The sequence below is a fragment of the Corythoichthys intestinalis genome, chromosome 16, assembly GCF_030265065.1.
Source record: "Corythoichthys intestinalis isolate RoL2023-P3 chromosome 16, ASM3026506v1, whole genome shotgun sequence".
NCBI lineage: Eukaryota > Metazoa > Chordata > Actinopteri > Syngnathiformes > Syngnathidae > Corythoichthys > Corythoichthys intestinalis.
The window spans coordinates 32,205,530-32,217,172 of NC_080410.1; positions in this window are offsets into that span (position 1 = coordinate 32,205,530).

The following is an 11,643-nucleotide window of genomic DNA, read 5'->3' on the forward strand; positions in this document are numbered from 1 at the left end:
TTAACCATCAAGGTACACTATTTATTATACTGTAATTTTTGGACTATAACCCGCTAATTTTTCCCCGCATTTTGAATCCTGCGGCTTATGACATGGCACTGTCATTGGCATTAATGAATGCTTATGACAGATGTTATTAAGTGTCATCCGGCAAATTTTGTCACTAACTCCAGTTATGTCCAGCTCAGATCTTTTACATAGTGCCATAATTTGCCAGATGACTTTAACCATCAAGGTACACTTTTAATATACTGTAATTTTCGGAATATAACCGGAATATAATAATTTTTCCCCGCATTTTGAATCCTGCGGCTTATAGTCCAGTGCATCTTATTTGTTGATATATTTGGGTTAATAGGTAACACTTAATTTGACAGCGGCGTCATAAGACTGTCATAGTTATGACATGGCACTGTCATTGGCATTAATGAATGCTTATGCCAGATGTTATTAAGTGTCATCCGGCAAATTTTGTCACTAACTCCAGTTATGTCCAGCTCAGATCTTTTACATCCATTCAAAAGTGCCATAATTTGAAGATGATACGAAAGCCTGAGTTATGCTCCCGCGTTGCGGTGACGGTGCAGCGACTACGGCGTCATTCATTCGATGGTTCTCTGGCCAGGCAACGCGTTGCTCTGTAATTCACCGCCAAGCCACTAGAGGGGTGTGGCGTTATGTTTGTACGATTTTGGGGCATGCTTGTTGACTTCCTCTTGTCTAGTTTAACGGAGAAAAAAATAAACAATGCAAGATGGAACGCTTGAATGTGGATCTTCAGCTCATCAACATTGAATAAATGTTGATCATACAAATTTTGAGGCGCAGGCGACACAGAAGACGGTTTCAAGGTGGTCTATCTGACTTAGATGCCGCATAGAGAGTTCTAGCCTCGGGTGGACACCAGCTAACTGTGGCTGCTAGCTTCAAACTGGCGTCGAGCACTGCGTCCAGCGTTTTGTCCGAGGTCTGCAAAGCCCTCCAGCCCGATTTGTTTGCAGTGTTCAACAACCAGCCAGATTTCTGGCATCTATGGAACTTCCCAAACTGCGTTGGAAGCCTTGATGTTAACGTTATCATAAAAGCACCGAGGCACTCTCAATCAGTGATGATGTATCGTGTGTGAACTGTCTGTTGTTGAAAATGAAACATCAAAACAACTCTTGACACCAAACCTGTGCTTTATTCTTCATATACTTCATGTGTGACACGTAAAAAAGTCACAGACTCACCGCAAACATATGTACATAATAAATGATGAGGTGCACCAACCAAAAATACGACATAAAGTGATTAAAAAGCTTGCAGTTTTTGGCCGACTAGATCACCGCTTCGTGTGGCCACTCGATTCTGAACACACACGTCTCGGTGGTTCTTCCATTTTTTTTTAATTCAATCGCTGACCTTGCCATTTGGCAATCTTTATCATGTCTTGACAAGACTTGCTGTTTCATGATACTCCCGTCGTCTTGGTCCATTTTTGCGAGCAGAAAAATGTTTAACAATGGCGGTGATTTTGCGCTGAACCGGAAACAACAGTCTGAGCGGACCAATCACAGTCCATGTCCGCCACGTCATATGCGTCGACGTGACGCTAGGGTTTGAAAATTCAATAGGAGTGCGTCAGGCTACGGCGCAGGGTCATAAATCGGGACGTCCTTGACGGCGCAGGGCTGACGCGGAAACATAACTCAGCCTTAAGTCTCGGTTCATACCGCAGGTCTTAATGCACAATTCCGATTTTTTGTCATATCTTTTTTTTTTGGAGTGCCCCATCAGACTGCCATTGTCCATTGAGCCCCTACAAGTATCACGTATGCACATTAATTCGCAGTCCAAGATGCGCTGAGCAAACTGACCCTCATGCGCAGGAGCATCAAAACAAATGACTACAAATGACTTACACATGCACAGTTTGCCCCGACTCCCGGCCGTGTAAGAAATCTTGAAATATTGCACATTTGGAGCAGAAAGAAAACAGAGCATTCTCAGGCTTATCCTCAACCGATTTAATTTTTTTATGACTGTTGTCAAGCCCGCCCCTTCCCCAAAAGCTGATTTCAAGCTAGGCCCTAACGCTAATGCACAGCTGCACCGCTACCGTACCGACCGATTTAGGGGACTTGACAGTTCAGACCGCAGCCACATTCTGGAAAAATGTGGCCTGGATCGGATTTTAACCACATCCGAAAGTGACCTAGATTGGATTTGAAATTGTCCTCTTTTATGTGACTTTTGCCGTTCAGACTGTCAAGTTAATGCCTCACTCGAGAAAAACGCAAAAAAATCAGATACGAGCATCTGTCATAAGCATTCATTAATGCCCATGATAGTGTCATGTTATAATTAAGACAGTTTACGACAGTCTTATGAAGCCGCTGTCAAAGTGTTACCAGTTAATATCTTTTGGTCAAAATATCCCATAATACAGCGTGCGACTTATTGTCCGGTGCGGCTTATCTATGAACACATGCCATTTTCGTGTCAAATTTGGTGGGTGGCGGCTTATAGTCAGGTGCGCCTCATAGTCCGAAAATTACGGTAGGCAACTATTTTTGTGTAAAGTACGACTCCATTTAAAATTGTAAATCATTTGCCCTCAGATAGATGTAACTTTTTGATCTCTGAAATATACAACGACTTTGCCAGGACCGTGACTTTAATCATGAAAATGAAGAACTTTAATTTCATCTAGAGCTGAAACGAATACTCGAGTAACTCGAGTTTAAAAACTGATCCGAGTAATTTTATTCACCTCGAGTAATCGTTTATTTTGACAACTCTAAGCATCACACTTTGCTCGGACTACTTTTAATGCGGGACAACGTGCATAGAGGAAGAAGCAAAAAAAAAAAAAAAAAAACTTACTGCAGCCGACAGCCGCTACAAACGACGCCGACGTTGCTGAATACTAGCCCGCACAATGCTACGTTGGTAGCAGGTAGCGTCTGATGAGTCTCATAGAGATCACATGTATGTTGAACTAGATGCATAATGATAGACTCGGTCGCGTCTGGGCAGCGTTAGTAAACAGCCGCCATCTTAAAGCAGTAGAGCGCTAAGCGCTAATAAAGAGCGCTAAGCGCTAATAAATAAGATTAACGCTACTGTCACTCGCTCACGTAACGTTAGCCCTGCTGAGGGCTAGGTTTCTATTAATTATGACCACTGTCGATGCTTGGCTAACGTGGCTTACATACAGGCTTTAACATAACATAGCGATGTGGAGTGATGAGGGTGTAAAATAAAAACTCAATAATGCTAACTATCAATTTTAGCCTAGTAGTCATTGCTGGATAAAACGCCAGGTAGCACTGGCCTCTAATGTGCTCCAATACAGCCTGTATCATAGATTTATTTTGAACACTGCAAAATCTCAAAATCCTATCAGGACTTACAGTTTAGACTAACTTAAAACTTAACTAGAAGTTAAAAATGGCTTGTCACAAATTCAATTGAAACACGTGGGAAAAAATCCTAACTTTTAAGTGATGTGTGTTATCAAGCGTAACGGCATTTTTAGGTATATACTGTATGTATATATATATATTTTTTAAATAAGATCTAAAGGTTTTTAGAGTGAAAGCAGTGAATTAGTCTTTTTTTTAATTCTAGTTACATCTGAGATGCAATTGTTGGCTGTTTTCAACAATATACATCGAAAATAAAGACATTAGCCACGTTTACATGCTGACTTTTATTCATACCAATTCAAATCATTCCGAATGGAAATTTCAGATCAGCTGTTTACATGTCACTTCATCTATTCCGATCCAGCGTTTACATGTGACTGCCTTTATTCCGAAAGGACGTTTGACAACTGCCGTCTGACATGCGCAGATTAATCAAAACAAAGCGTCACGTTGCAAAACATGGAGATCGATCGTCGGAGTGCTGCTGTTTTAACTTTAACCCACTTGTTGTGTTTGTCGGGTCGTATCCGCTTCTGCTGTTTTGCCTTGTCGTAGCCGGTTTTCCACCGGTTTCTAATCTGGTCAACGCTCCGGTCTATTCCGGCTTCGTGTAACCTCTCATGAACTTTTTTAAATAGTTCACTGTTCCTCATTTTACGCCCGTCTAAGCGAGCAATTATATTCAATTCTTTTAAAGTTTGAATTAAATACAATCTTTCCGCCGGACTCCAATTAGGTGCGCTGTGCTTGGAAGCCATGTTGCAAGTGACGTTACTTACGTCACCAAGTGACGTCACCACGTCAGTACGGAGCATGTGCAGAAAGAACGCAACCAGACACCATTCCGCTTCACTGTTTACATGATATAGTTTTACTTCTAATCGGTTTGGGAAAAGGAATATTCCACCCCTGTGAATCGGAATGAAATTCCATTCGGTTTGGGCCTGTTCATTCCGAATGAGGTGTTTATATGGAACACATTTATTCGGTTTGAACAAATATTCCAATTGTAATTGGAATATTTGGCTCCATGTAAACGTGGCAACTGACTGACTGAAAAGGGTTCAAGATGAAATGTCTTGTTTTCTCATGTATATTTATAATTGCTCTTCACCTAAAAATATATTTGTTTTATCTGATTACTCGATTAATCGATAGAATTTTCAGTTGATTACTCGATTACTAAAATGTTCGATAGCTGCAGCCCTAATTTCATCATGTTGTTACTTTAATTTGAAAAATGCCAAATGTTAACCCTGCTATCCTCTGTATTGTACCAATTTGTCTATACGTCCGGTTAATGGTTGAGTTTGGGAATATTTTTAACTTTGCATTCCTGGAAAATCCAAATGAAAAACAAAAGCTCCTCATTACACATGTCAAATGGGGCGTCGAACGATAACACAATAACCGCCTTGAATGACAAAAAAAGCTTTCAAGCTGCCAAAACACAACAAAAAAAACCTGCTTGATCCTGCGATTCGTGAGCGTCCAACGGGTGCTTAAAATGCCCTCTTCAGCCACGTGAAGGATTCAGCTGCCGTGTTGCTAACGGACCCTCTAACGATGGGCCACAATTAGGCCCATTTATTCACATTAAGTGTGAACTGTAAGTGGGCTCGCAGTTAGTCCACAGACTTGGATGCCTTTTGTGAGACAAGGGCCGCTTTTATGCCGGCAACAAAGAAGGGAAAAAACACAAGCACCTAATGATAGAAGCCAGTCTCCTCTTTTCTGACATACTCACTCAGTACACGCACACATGCGCACTCGGTCTCTCTCGCTGACAGTGACTCAAAGGCTCCAACGCATTCAGGCTGAGTTGAGTCACTGCTTAACAGGACTGTGGGGGCGGGGTTAAGACAGACTGACAGCGAGGGCTCCATCTCCATCCTCTTATTAACGAGTGCTTTCCTCATGAAATATTCATCGCCACTAATATCGCCCGAGCTCCAAGTCGAGGCTGCTACTTATGTAAGGCAATTATGTAAACCACCAGGCCAAGGCCTTGTGTTGGGAAGAAACCGGGAAGGACGGCGACGTTAAGAGTGACGGAGCAGGCTGGAGACGGAATAACGGACGTGCAGAGTGGGAGGACACCAGCATCTTTGTGTTTCATGTGCCTTACATCGACAAATGCACGTCTGCATACAAAGATCCATACTGGGCAAATGGCCAGTGATCTAAACAGCTTGCTGCATTTGCACCATCATCCCCCGCAGCCAGACATTTGAGGACTCCTCAAGGTCATGTCAGGAGACTTAAGGAGGTCGAGCTCACAACGCGAGCTAGAAAGACATGGAATTGTTTCTTTGTGGGAAAAGTGGAAGCATCTAAAATAAATAAATAATTAGGAATTCCACTTTAGTGTACATTTTATCCCATAAATTTGGATTAGCACCACGATCATGAAACTCACTCAGATGACATTGTGGCAGAGGAAAAAAAAATAACGCCAAGACAAACGACAACAAAAAAACATTGGTACACATTTTAACCCTTAAATGCCTGCAACATCAAGCAATTATCAGAGAATCCCAAAATTTGAAAAATAAGGTCCTAATGTCAAAATGAATATGTGTAATAAGAGCTCTAATATTTATAACCCTTGCTAAATCCTGTTTTTTTTTCTCATGGAACCTGCAGATGCATGTGCTGATTTGCATCCATCATTTTGTTTTTTTCATAAAGAAATGTCGAAAATTCTGAATTAGTCTCAAAATCATGAAATTTTAGGTGTATCAAATGTGATATATTTGGCAATAAAGGGTTAATTCCTCTCATAGTTGATATGCCTCACTAAATAAAAAGGATAATGAAGTAAAATGAAACATTTGAGGGAAAAAATTTACCAAAGAAAATATGGAAAATATATATATATATATTAGGGCTGTCAAACGATTAAAATTTTTTAATCGAGTTAATTACAGCTTAAAAATGAATTAATCGTAATTAATCGCAATTAATCGCAATTCAAACCATCTATAAAATATGCCATATTTTTCTGTAAATTATATATATATATTCTGCAAAATAATTTGTTGGAATGGAAAGATAAGACACAAGATGGATATATACATTCAACATACGGTACATAAGGACTGTAGTGGGCATTTCACTCTACTGTCACTTAAATCTGTCTATGCTTTCCTCACTCCGAAGCGTCTACTTTTTCCAAAGCTAGACAGCTAGTGAACGACGCCTTAATAATCAGACTTCTTCCTTTTTCATCTGATTTATTAATAAAATGGCCTCAAACCACTGTCCTCTTTAGACCCTAGTGAAACTACAAAAAAAAAGTACACAAGCATTGCATTAGCAACAACGTTAGCTTAGCACGCTATACAGGTTCACTAAACATAAACAAAAAGCGTCTCATACAAAAAATATAACATTTCGCTTATTAACATAATATGTACATTCTTTACAACAACCATACTTACGGACAAATCTTGTCCAAGGATCATATAAGCACAACATTACAACGTAGGCGTCAGCCCGAGACGTCGTGCAGCCATATTGAACTGGCAAGAAAGCAATAAACCATGTCGCAAAGCGACCACAAGAGTTCGCTGTTAGACCGCACAAAAAACCTTGCTGTAAAACTTACCAAAAGGCAGAATACTGTCTGAGCGGGACATGTGCGTTAATTGCGTCAAATATTTTAACGTGATTAATTCAAAAAATTAATTACCACGCGTTAACGCGATAATTTTGACAGCCCTAATATAAATATAGGGCCTAAAACTTTCAATTCATCCCAACTACATGAGGAAAACATAAATAATTTGGGGGTGGGGGGGAATTTTCTTGATGGTGTGAAATATAAAAATTGATTAACAGATTTAATGCCAGCGAGTAAGTGAATTGTCACGATATCAAATGTTACTTAAAAAAAAAAAAAGATAACGATGAAAAAAATTAAATGCCGCGAAAATAGCAATTCTCACTATATTAACAATAAAAAAGTATACCTTTATCTTCATCCTATGCCCTCTTTTTTCCTATTAAATAACAAACAAAGTTTATCCAGAGTAGGGCTGCAGCTATCGATTATTTTAGTGGTCGATTAATTGATGAATTAGTTAGTTCGAATAATCGAGTAATCGTATAAGGAACAGAATAGAAAATAAAATATCTGAGCTTAGCCTCAAACCGTATACAAAAAAAAAAATACATGAGGATCTAAGTACAACAAAAAAGCAATTGGCTAACTTACATAGCAAAAGTCCGCAAGCTTAAATGCTAAATAATGCAAACTTTATTATTATTTTTTTTTAAACAATGCTCTTAGCAAAGAGTTAAAATATATTCCAACAAAAACTGCTAGGTATACCAATAAACAAAATTACGAATGCATTATAAAAACATTAGCTCAAACAAAAACTTTGCCTACGTTGGTCTTAACAGGGAGCAGCTGGATTCAGCCGTTCGAAATGAGTTGTTATAGTCACTGTCGCCACTAGAGAGCAGTGTATCCACTCAAATCAATAAAACTAAAGGCAAATACTTTCAAAACAAACCATTGTAACGCTACTTTAAACGAATACTCAAAGCAGCAAAATTCGAATCCTTTTTCTAATCGAATTATTCGAGTTAATCGATTAATCTTTGCAGCACTAATCCACAGTAACCCAAATTGCACCAAATATAACAAAGCAAATTACTACCACATTAGCCTCATATCTAGCTACTGTCTTTTCATTTTGTTTTCAGACAACCTAATATTATACTTTCGGCAAGATTACTAATTTTTCCTCAGTGAAACGTGAGGGTAAGTAAACAATATTGTTAAATGGCCAAAGTGGTCCACAAAATTATGTAGAATACGGCCAGGTTACGAATGAATGCTCCAATAAAGTGCGCATAATTCCATCAGAGACGAACAATCCGACTTTGGATCATTTTCTAACTGATGCAAATCATCAAGACCTTTGTTGTATATTTGTCTTTTAAATACAAAATCCAATATGTGAAAAAATGCTTTGCCATAATGATAAAAGTTAAACATTTCTTGAGGTGGTTAAGGTGACGCTAAATAATACTGCATTTTAGTTTCACTGTTTGAATTTTACCTATTGTAATACAGAGGTGCGTAGAATAGCCAAAAAATGTACTCAAGTATGAACAGCGTTACTTCAAAATATTATTACTGAGTAAAAGTAGCAGTAAAAGTACCCATCCGAAAAAAGGACTGAAGTAAAAGTAAAAAAGTATCCACTGAAAAGAATACTCAAGTAATGAGTAACACTGTGGGTAACTGCTTATTTTTATTTTTTTTAACAATTGTATTTTTTTTTTCTCTGAGCACAAACTTATCTATATGAATTGTTGTTACAATGATAATGCACAATAACCCATTACATAATGACATTAAGCCAAAAAATACAAGTTAAAAAAAAAAAAAAAAAAAAATTCCATTCCGGCAAGAGGGGAAAAAATAGACAGAAATGAAGCATTATACGTCCAAAGAGCATGAGTGCTCTGCCCTCTAGTGGAGAAAATAGTTCCTAGTTTGAATAGTTAGTACAGTGTAGTTCCTTCATAGTTACTATTATGAAATTACCATATCTCCGGTCTTCCGTGGTCAGTCGGTGCCAAATAAAAACTGGGAGAGAGGTTTAAATGTGCCCGGATATAAGACGGCCCTGATTATAGGACGACCCCCTCTTTTTCAGGACTCAAGTTTGAAAAAAAAAACTTTTTGAACACCAAATTCATTTTTATACAGAAAATAATTACAGTACATCTGAAACAAATGATAACAATATATTTGAGAGAAAAAGCATGTTATTTTGCCTCATTCAAATCTTAATATCTGAACATTTAAATATGTAAACTAAAGTGCAATGACATTCGTAAATGAATGGCTTCTGGTTTTTGAAATGTAAATAAACCAATCTATTGTGATAAAACAACAATATTGCAATAACTGCATTAACCATCAAAGTGAAGTCAAACTGTAACTGTAGTCTTGAAACAAATCTAAATAAGAAAAAACATTGCAATAAAATAATGCAAACTGGTTAAACTTGAGAGTAGCTGAGATCTGTCATGACAGGACATCGCTTCAATGATATCTGGCGCCATCTAGCGTCGTGAATGGGTATAATGTCTAGACCGCGGATATAAGACGACCCCCACTTTTTCAGTCTTATTTCAATGCAAAAAACACCGCGTTATATTTGGGCCAATGCGGTACTTCATTTTTTACGGTGCTTCAAATACGCCACATGATTGAATAAGCTGGCGTGATCATAGAACAGCAAGATTGCATCCGATTGGTATAATGGAGTCATGTGAATATTGTTGTATGCGAATATTGTAGCTTTTTTTCCATCACAAATCTACTGAAGTAAAAAGTATGGCTAAGTAAAACTACTCTTAGAAGTACATCTTTCTCAAAAACCTACTAAAGTAAATGTAACAGACTACATGTAAAGCATTATTACTACCGAAATTGAAATACAGTAAACAGAGTACATATTTCAAATTTAACAAGATATATTTCACTGCATGTTATAGAAGAAGTCTTTGCTACTCTTTTATTGGTTTTCATGTGAATTTGTTGAATATGGTTTTAACCCAACAAGAACTCGAATAATCATTGTGCCCAGATCCTCAAAATGTCATTTATTGCCTCTTGGTTCTGTTTTTAGGAAAAATGGTGTTTTATTTCATTTGTATGCTGATGACTGTCAGATCTATTTTCCAATGGCACAAAATGGCACGTTCTGTCAACTCATTGAATGCCTCACCGACATAAAGTCGTGGCTTTCACTTAATTTTTTAAGTTTGAATGACAGCAAGACTGAAGTCATGGTGTTCAGACCAAGTAGCCAGGCCTGCCTGAATGTTGACCTCGGTTCATTGTCTCCATTTCTTAAGAACTGTGTCAAAAATCTATGGGTCCAATTTGATTCGGATTTTAAATTTGAGAAGCAGATTTCTTGCGTTGTACGTGAGAGGGTGTACATACGCCAGATTGCTAAAGTGAAATCTATTGTTTCACGCTCTGATTTGGAGAAATTGATCCATGCTTTTGTCATAACTCGGCTGGATTATGGTAATTCTTTGTATGCAGGCGTCGGTCAGGCTGCACTGGCCCATCTACAACTTGTGCAAAACTCAGCTGCTCGACTCCTAACTAAAACCCGCAGGCGCGAACATATCACCCTGATTTTAGCATCTCTTCACTGGCTCCCAGTACATTACCGAATACATTTTAAGATATTATTTGTTTTTAAATGTTTGAATAATCTTGCGCCGCCATTTCTGTCAGAACTGCTTCAGCCTTACAGTCCAACCAGAACCCTCAGATCAGCTGACCACCTGCTTCTAGAAGTCCCAAGATCAAGGCTGAAGCTTAGGGGTGACTGTGCATTTGCAGTGATGGCGCCCAGACTGTGGAACCAATTACCACTTACTATTAGACAGGCCCCTTCACTTACGGATTTTAAATCACGCCTTAAAACATTTCATTTTTCTTCAGCTTTTAATGTGCAATGACTGTTTATTTTATTTTTGTGTTTGCTTTATCTTTGAAAGTTAACTTATTTTGCTGTTTTATGGTTTGTAAAGCACTTTGGTCTCCTTGGTGGATTTTTTAAATGTGCTATACAAATAAAGTTGATTGATTGATTGATTGATAAATTTTGACCAAATTACAATTACTCACCTCCTGCTTATGACTATAAGTTCCTCACTACAGTAGCCCAATCCATTTTCACTGGGAGGGGCAAATGAAGGAACGTTCACTCGTCCCTTCCAGTCAAACTGATCGGACATCTAGCGCTGTCAATGGCAGCCAACGGGTTCAATGAGCGCCCTGTAAGAATATAAAATAAAAGTGCTAATATGCCAAAGATGTGGTCAATGTAAAAACACTTTCTTTTTGGAGCAACTCTGGTCCGTTCATCACCATCAATCGCAGCCAATGAGTTAACACCGCTAATTAACATACCATGAAACAGCACTAACCTTCTTGGCGGAAGTTACAAAAAAACAAACATACACTGATTTACGCACTAGTAGGCCCCCCCAGGTCACAACCCTGTGGGGGTCTACACAAAAATAGGTCATTTGTCACACATGATGTCTCGGGGCAGGGCCCTGCATTATAGATGAGTCCAAACAGCATGTCTCAGTGAGCACTCAGCCGGGATCACTTTGAGAGATAGGCGGACTTGAAACCAGAACTCCTCGGGCGGGGCTGGGCAGAGACGTTAAG